The following is a 9,371-nucleotide window of genomic DNA, read 5'->3' on the forward strand; positions in this document are numbered from 1 at the left end:
TAAGTTGATGTGCTTTCATAGTCCGTACAAACATGTTAACTTGCCGACTCCACTGTTTCTTCATTCAGATAGTTGCAAAACTTGTAGCTGCGTACCTTTAGATTATGTTCTAACAACCAAATATTTAGGAATTCATCTGGATGTAAATCTTTTATGGAATGATCATGTAGAATATATCATCAAAAAAATGAGAACCGTATCAGCCTATTTGTACAGGTTACGTAGTGTTTCGAACGTTTCTCTGAGAAAGAGGGTATATAACGCACTGGGTGAGTCTATCCTACGTTATGGAATCTCGCTATACGGAATGTGTTCCAACTATAAAAAATCAAAAATCGATAATATCCTCTATAAAATTGCTTGTAATATCACATATGGGACAATGTACGAAGAAGTAGAGAAAAATAAGAAATTGAATGCAGCGGGAGTGTTAACTACTGAGAGATTGCACTGTTATGTAATTTTAGTGAAACATTACTTCAGGAGTGATTTTAAAATTCCTTTAACAAAGCAACGAATTTTGAGGCGAACAGAAAAGTTCATTCTTCCTAGAATTTATACTAAATATGGAAAGAATGCAAGGTCATACTATGTTCCTTTTTATTTTAATAAGTTACCAGAAGAGCTTCATAACCTGGATTCCCTAAAAAGACTAAAAGAAGACCTGAGAGAATGGTGCTGCCTGACGATAGGTGACTGAAATGGACCACGTTTTTCCCTTGTTCTCTTGTCGGGTATAGTTCTCTTTGTTTTGGGTTTGTTTAGTTACATGCAAAAAATGCATGCTTTGTTATAACTATGTAAGCAACCTGTTGGACGCCAGGTCCCGCCGACAAGCATACCCATGCTTTTGCGGGCCGGTCTATGTACTGTGTTGAAAACGGGACAATAAAATATTTATTATTATTATTATTATTATTATCGAATGCCGGACACCTGCTGGACAAATTGGTCGCTCGTTTTATTTCCCACGCGCATGCGTGCAATGCCGCGAGGCGAGGCCTATAACGGGACGAGGAGCGAGCCAAGCTGGAGGCACTTGCGGACGATCAAAGCTTTTGCCTCCTCCTCAGAAGCTGTATTGCAAACCTGGCACACAAACCACGTGAACCTAAATGACCCCAAAGGAGCAGTCGGAAAGCCTGAAACACTACATCTCGTCGAGCTTCAGCACACGTTCCCGCAGAATGCCTTTGCGGATCGCAAGTTCGTCTGCTTCTTTTGCTGAAGTTGTGATGACGTCAGAACTCCTTAGCTCTGATTGGTTCTGATTGGTTTTCATTGAAGGATAGTGGGTAGACCTCAAGGCAGCTTGCTTTGAGGTCTACCAACTATCCTTCAATCAAAGCTTGGCATTTCGACGTCACCCCAACCGCAGCAAAAGAAGCAGACGAACCTGCTCTCCGCATAGCTCCGCCAGATTGCGGGCACCTCGGCAGTGATTCGAACCCACCTCCTGGAGATCAGCAGACCGGTACTTTCTGCCTCGAAACCACAAAGGCAGTTTTTTTTTTTTTTTTTTTTACTTAACAGTAATACTTTTTTAAGTTTGATTCATATTGTGCGATTATACTTGCGAAACAACGAATTTCTGCAACTGCTTTTGTGTCTGTAAGGGGGCTGAGGACCCTCGAAGCTGTTTGAACAGCTTTTTTCCTCAGCTTTTATCATAATTATATGGTAAATAAAGTTTATTATTATTTCGTAGTTGCGACGTCGGTCGAGCGGCAGAGATAAGGTATTGGAGGCTGCAGTGCTCAACGCCGCAGCTACGAAATAGCGAGAAAAATCGTACCTCGTGATTCGGGCCTTAGTCACTTTTTAGTGCTCTCAGACGTATACGACGAAATGAACCACCGTCTCTTTTAGGGAAAATATTAAAAGCCTCGCACCTGGAGGAGGGCTCCAAAAATACTAGCCCATTTGGGTACGTGTTCGGCGTCTTGGCGGCACATACTTTGCACTTGTTACACAATTATACAGAAATTCACGGGCACTTCCTACACATCAATATCTACATGGCAAACAGACATTATTTTTCACGCTAAATAATCCTAGAAGCTCGGAAATGTCATAAGGAACACCACCGTCTGAATCTATGTTCAAGAACCGAATCGTGTGGAGACTAATGAAAAAGCCATCTTTTAGTGTGCCCTAAAAAACTCCCCCCCCCCCCCCCCCGCAAAAAATAAATAAATATATTAACCGATTAAAACTTTCAGCCTTTCCACTCTGGTGAAGAAGGAAGACCAACGAAGTAGTACTATGGTGGGAATGAAGTAATGGCCGACCGCAAGTACGCAAGCCAGAGTGGAAAGGCTCGAAAGATTGCCGCCGTCGCTCATAGATGGCGGTAGCTGTCCAGAGTTTTGTCTCGACATTTAGTTGCTGGCGCACACGATCCTGGAGAAACTAGGCGTTAACAGCTCGACCGTAAAACTAAGAAGAAAAAAAACATATACATGTCAGCCCAGCAAAAACTAAATACGTGCTCTCTGTTCTCCGGCATTCGACCACACCAGGCAATTTACTCCCCATGGCATGACTATTCCCCTTTCCCTGAGTCGCACTTCCACAGGTAGAGTAACGCAACGCAGCTTAAAAAAGGACGACTGAAGCCACCGATTCAGCGTGGGCATGAGTATGTCGAAAGGACCATCATTTCCTCGCTTCTAAAGAAATGCGAGGCGTAAGCCACAAACAGCGACGTCAGGAGGACGACCTCTGAAACGGCGGAGGGGGCGCCGCTGGCGGGAGTTCAAACGCGGCCTGCAGATTAGCGCCAGCAAAGAAGGGAATTCTGGGCGAGAAGACGACGCCGCCGGAGAGATAGGTATTGGTTGCGATTTGAAAGCGGTCGCGCATCGTTGCCTCAAAATCTTGCCGTTTCCAGACGACACGGCTTTTTCACTGACACGGCTCTGCTCCGAAAACTGCGCCTCCTTTTTTTTCTTTCTCCTTCGAGACATCTGTGCGTGTGTGCGCGTTTTTTTTTCGTCCTTTTCTTTTTTTCTTTTTTTTTTTTTTTTTTTGGCAGGTTTCAGTGTAGAAGCCTAAAAACGTCCGAGCGATTCGTCACAGCCTTTCTATTCGTTTTTTGAACCAAAATCAATGTATTTTTTTGTTTTCTGTGTCTTGTATCGTCCAACAAGCATTGACTTTTCCTAACCTTTATGTTTTTCTTTTGTTTTTTTACTGAGAAATGTTAGGTTTTTAGTTCGATCTGGGGGGCGCGCCTCGCTTTTTCGCGCTCGCTTGTTTCGGTCCGCTGGCTTCCTCAGCTCCATTTGACGTCCGCTGTCTATGACGTCCAAAGCCAGAGTTCGCACGGGCGTTGAGGCGGCGAGTGCGTACGTGAAAATCTGAGATTACCTGAAACGCACGCTGCTTTGTAGAAGCGAAAAAATAAAGAAAAGAATACATCGGGTGCTTTTTTTGTTTTTTTTGTTTTCTTTCCCGCATCGTTTCGTCTCTTTCACTCTCTTACCTTCTTAGTGCGCGAGCTCAGGAACGGCTCTAGAGGCGGGAAGAGGTGGAGGAGGAGGCGGGAAGAGGAGCGAGGACAACTTTTTAATAAAAAATTGATACAAACGAATTTTTTTTTTATCAGGGAATATTTAGTTTTGGTTAAGATGCCACTTATTAGGTCAACAAAACATACGTAGGCGTGACGTCAAATTCATCCGGGACTTCGGGTCCCTCAGCGAATTCCCTTCCCCCCCCCCCTCCCCCCTCCATCCCTGACCCATAAATTCGCCCCTACGTGGGCCAGAAAGTTGGGTGTCAAGCAAACTATGTGTTCTATCCTAAAATCGGCGTAAAACGTGAACGCAGCCGGTCAGCGTAACTGAGCTCTTTCTGAAGCATGAAATGCTGTCTTAAGGCCTGTTCACACATGTAGCGGAGCGCTACAAGCGTAGCGCTGACCTCGAGCTAAGCGCGTGCTGACGGGAGCGTTCACCAGCTTTGTGTCGCACCATCAATACTGTTGTTCATGGCAGACTAATGGGAATTGTAGTAGACCGCTTCCTCAGCCCGCTAAGCACCCGGATAGCGCTCCGTAATCCCCCACAAGACCTTGAACTATGCAGACAAAGCTGGCGGCGCGCATGCGCAGCTGCGGCGTTTTCTTCACGGATACCGTAGCGGAGGAGAAAAACGGTCTGCTACAATTCCCTAATAAGTAGCGGACGACACGTGAGAAGCGCTACGTTAGCGCTTCGCTGCATGTGTGAACCGACCTTCACTGTAGTTGCCGCAGCATTCGCAAGCGGTTTGAAAATGCGTTTCGAAAACTGGAGCTGTTGAAGAGTTGGCCAGCTGCCAAATGGAGTTCGCAACTCGGTGCAGTCAACGTTCTTCGATCTATCAGTTGATCAGCTCCACGGAAGAGCGTCGTTCGAAAACGGTTCTCCTACGTCGCCTGCAGGCGAGCGTTGTACGGGGAGGGTAGTGTTCCTAGCGAAACCAGCGGCAACGCCTCCATGGCAACAAAGAAAGGCCGTGTTCGAACAAAGCTTTTTTTTTGCGCAAACTTGATGTTTACCATAGAAACCACAATAGATTTACTTTCCACGGCTGCTCATGTCACAGAGAAGAGAAAGAAAAAAAGTAAAACAGACGGCGTCCTGCCATTGTGCCCTACATACATCGCTTGTCACTTAATCTCCAAAGAGTAGCCTCAAACTGCGAGGTCCAGGTAGCTCTCTCGGCACCCGACAAACTCAAAAGACTTTGCATGAAAATAAACTACAAAACTGAAAGAAATGTTGGATGCAAGGTAAATAATTAACACAAGTATGTCGACTGCTTCAGTGGAGTAGTCTACAAACTACCCTTTTCATGCGGAAAAGTCTATGTGGGAGAGTCGGATCGCTGCATGAATACCCGGTTGAGAGAGCATTACTTCGCGCCCAAGGCTACCCAAGGCTTCACCAGCGGCACATCTAGCGGTGCACTTTCGGGACTGTATACACGCCATTGTTCAAAAGCACTGAAGTGTTACAACGTTTGAGAAAAAAAAGAAGTAGGAAAATCTACGAACCGCACATGGTTATAAAAAAGGGAGGTGTATGCCGCTGATCTCCATTATAGGGAGATCAGTGGTGTATGCGTTAGGTGCTCCGTCAGTGGCCCTATCGGAGAAAGAACGGAGATACCTTGATCTGTGTTCCCGACGTCTAAATCCGGCGGCGTGTTGGATGCGGCCCAGGTGACAGAATGCAAAGACTGTTGACATGGTCACCGGGAAAAGTGTTTGCCATTCAAATCATGAACAAAGGTTTCCTTGGTGTCCTGGAGATCGCTGTTGTTTTGGACAGCGTGGCCAACCATCCAACTTAGACCTTGACCACTTTCCTTCCCCATTATTTTTTTCTCGTCTCTTCCTTTTTTTTTTATTTCTTTTTCACTTCTCTTTTATTTCTCTTTCACTGACAATTTCTCGTTTTTATTCGTGCCTTTCTTTTTTTCTATTTTAAATCCCAGTACTTCTTCTCTGCCTTTCTCTCACTTAGTATCGAACGTCAGTTGTAAATAGCGCTCTTTCCTGTCTCTACTAAAGTCACTGGATCCTGGGAAAGTAAGGCCAAGCTCCCCGTGTGGTCGCCATCTTGGTCCGTGAAATAAGCAATTTCTCCTTGACCCCTCCGTTCTTGGTGAGCCGATCTAGATTCGCTGGTGACGGGTAGCTTTATGGAGTGGTTTTTTGTATACCGAGATATTGCTAACCACACACCGGCGAAACAAGCGTACACCTTCGTACCACCACCAGATTATGTGTCGGTGCTTGGAGGCACTGAAAAATAAGTATACTGTATTGAAATACGCGAGAAGAACAATACAATTGTAAGAGATCCATAGAGATGGGCATGAATAATAAGTTGATTGCATACAGAGTGCCAAAGACCCTTATATTGGCGAGGAACGCCTCCAGTACGATGATGCTTTATGGTAATCTTGGCGCGACTGGTTTAGAACGACCCTCTGGAAGCTTCGAAGATTTAAATGGACCAAGATGGCGATTTCCAAGGCAACATAGACCGATTAGCCAATCGCCTTGCTAGGTTTGGGTCGTCTGTATGTTAGTATCCGTTTGTGTCCGGCTAGCAGGTAGGGAAGGCAATGGCGCTACTTTCCCAGGATCCAGTGACTTTAGTCTCTACGAGGAGGAAGTAGTTTCCTCAAGTAGGAGATGTAAATTTTATAGCTCCAGCGTTTTTCACTTTTTGCCTGTTTCGGGGAGTTCCATCTATACTTCGTTTCTGACTTCCATCTATACTTCGTTTCACCAGAAAGGGACACTGAAATTAGAAAAAAAGAAATTTCTTTAAGCGCCTAGATGGGACTTAATTTTTTACAATTATTTTTCCACGAAAAACATAACTTTTTATAGCAATGTTTACGTTGCGTGGACATGGCAGTTGCCGCAGAGGCGGCCACGAAAGATGCCACACAAATGGTATAGGCAGAGGGAGGACTACAGAAGATGACATCGAAAGGGAGCCGAACTTCTCAAATTCCAACTTCAAGCAAGGCCCAAGGGAGGTGAAAACATCGGAGCTCTGTTACCGTTTTGGAAGAGCCTCGCACCTACCCAGTCACTGCGGGTTTCCAAAAAAAAAAAAGAAGATATGTTTCCGCTGTGGCAAGGTTGGACATGTTGCGACACGTTGTACTTCACATAAGACAACATTGGGTGGAGAGGCCAACCCCTTTTTTGGAAAAGAGTCTGATGACGACGGTTGCATTGGTATCCTTTTCCCGCAACCGCATCAAGAGGGCACGATCAACCTAATGGCGTCAGTCCGGCGGCAGTTCACGTGAATCGGTGTTGACCTGCTCATGGAACTAAACATAGCATCCCCAAGTCTACGTCATCCGAAAAGAGTGTACGAAGAGAACAAAGCGAGCTGGCCTCGTTTGCAACACACCGCATTAAGCTTGTCATGCTACCTCGTCAAAGTTCCCATCATCGGGAAGTTGAGTTTGAAGATCCGTTACGAAGGACGTCAAGTGAACGCGGAGCTAACAGTTTTGGGATGCAACGGACCAAGTCTGGTTGGCCGCTACGTTAATCGGGCGTTCGGCTTCTTTTAGCTCAACTGTTGTCCTTGGAGACCGAACAACGTGGAGACTTGGATGAGTTAGGTCTTGGCAGAATACCAAAAACTCTTTAAACCAAGATTGCGTCTAATCAAAGGACCGGATGCACTCTAAAAAAAAAAGGTATCACCTTACACCCTTTTGTCCCATATAATACACCCCAAAACTTCATTTCGACATACAGCGCCCTATAGTCGAACAGACTACACCACATTTTACCAGGGGCTTGATAACGGTGCCATATAACTTATCAAATTTATGTAGTACCTATCAAAGACCAAAGAAAGAAAACACTGAGCTTTTGCAGTACGGCCACGAAAACTCCGATAATGCTTTTTTGTAGTCAATAATACGTACACCAGCTATCATAATAAGTTGTACCACACGGCTATCAAGCCCCTCGTAAACTTTGGGGCCGCCTGTTCGATTATGGGGCGCTGTACGTCGAATTGAAGTTTTGGGGTGTATTATATGGGACAAGGGGTGTGATAATACACCTTTTTTTCTGAGAGTGTGCACGCTTGCACGTGAACCCTGGAGCAACACGCAAATTCTGGAAGGCCAGACGTGTGGCGTACGATCTACGGCTGAAGGTGACCGAACAAATTGACCGCCTGGTGGAGAACGGTGTTCTCCGGCCTGTTTCCCATTCTGTCTGGGCGACTTCAGACGTACAAGTCGTAAAAAAAAACGGTTCCATAAGCTTGTGCGGTGATTTTAAGCTCACCTTAGACAAAAACTAGATTGTCGCATAGACGTTTTTCGTTCTCTTCCGTTCTCAGTCACGTGGGTTCCGTATCTGGTGTGCGGGATGTAAAATTAATAAAATATTTCAAGCTGGAATATGAGAGAAATTATATGTGTATGTCAAACAAGAATGTGTCACAAGCATTTTTTTCGTGAGCACCTTCCAGCGGCGTGGATAGATCGAAAAGAAGTTTTAATGCAAGCCAAAAGTGACGACATTCTAGATGGCAACGCCATTGTGTAAAAGGTGTATAGGTCAGGTGATCGACGTCAATTTCCCTGCTAAATTTAGCGGGGAAAATGAAGAGGTGTGTCGGTCACAGTACGTTAATTTTTCTGCTAAACTAAGAGAGGAAATTGACATCCCGTGACCTGATGTTCAACTTCAATTCAAATTCCTCGCCAAGTTTAGCGGAGAAACTGAATCGGTCTGCAGGTTTCTGATGTCCCATAATGCAACACTGCGCACGTTGCATTATGGGACATCACATACCTGCAGACCAATTCAACTTCCCCACTAAATTTAGCTCGATGACTGAATCGGTGTGTAGGTGTGTGACGTCCCATCATGCAACACTGCTCGCGTTGCATCATGGGACGTCACAGGCCACGGCTTCACGAAATGTGGCTTCACGTAAACCGGAGAAACTAACCAAAAAAAAAACGTTTCACGTTAAAACAAAGTACATAGGCAGTTGGCGAAATGTGGTGAAAGGGATGCTTAAGAGAGCGGGACACGGAAGATTCAAGCGAGGCGAAATTAAGTACGAAAGACACAAAGACCGCCTCGTTCGAAAAGATCTGTCCACAATAAAGACTGCCACCAGGAGACGGGGTATGGCTGGCCCAAGCCCCGTTCACGGTATCCGGCTGGAATTCGAGCAAGAAGAAAGGCACAGACGACTCAAAGGTCAGCTCGTACGAACACACCTCGCACATTGAGGCCTTCTATTAGGGGACGGTGTGTGAAGGCCCAAGTGTTAAGTAAACAACATGAAAAGTACTTGAAGTACTTTGGTATAGAGGAATGATACCCTTTCATACCCGAGTCGAGTTTTGATTCTTTTTTTTTTTTTTAACTGGTATGCACTGTCCCTGCTGCAATCGGGGGTGCATAAGTTATTTTCAGTACGTGGTTGGCGTGCATTGAATTGGAATTAAACCTTGAGAAAAACGAAATTAATGATATTTAGAGCAAAAAACATAAAATCATTAATCGAAAACTAAACATCCGATTTAGGAACACTGGAATTGGTTACGTTAAAACCCACTAGTTTCTATGAGTATTCTTTCAAGAAAATTTAAACTGGTCTTAGCATATTAATCGTATTCGACATGACATTTCACGGGCAATCGGCATTATAAGTAAGCTCAAATATATTCTTCCGGTTTGGTTAAAGCGCCAGCTCTTCTGCACTATTGTTCATACTCATTTAAACTATTGTAGTTTAGTGCGGGGTACTACATGCTCAGAGACCTGTGTATCTCAGCTACTTCTATTGCAAAAAGAGCGGTGCGGT

This window comes from Ixodes scapularis, unplaced genomic scaffold, assembly GCF_016920785.2.
Source record: "Ixodes scapularis isolate PalLabHiFi unplaced genomic scaffold, ASM1692078v2 PGA_scaffold6__148_contigs__length_123643588, whole genome shotgun sequence".
Taxonomy (NCBI): Eukaryota; Metazoa; Arthropoda; class Arachnida; order Ixodida; family Ixodidae; genus Ixodes; species Ixodes scapularis.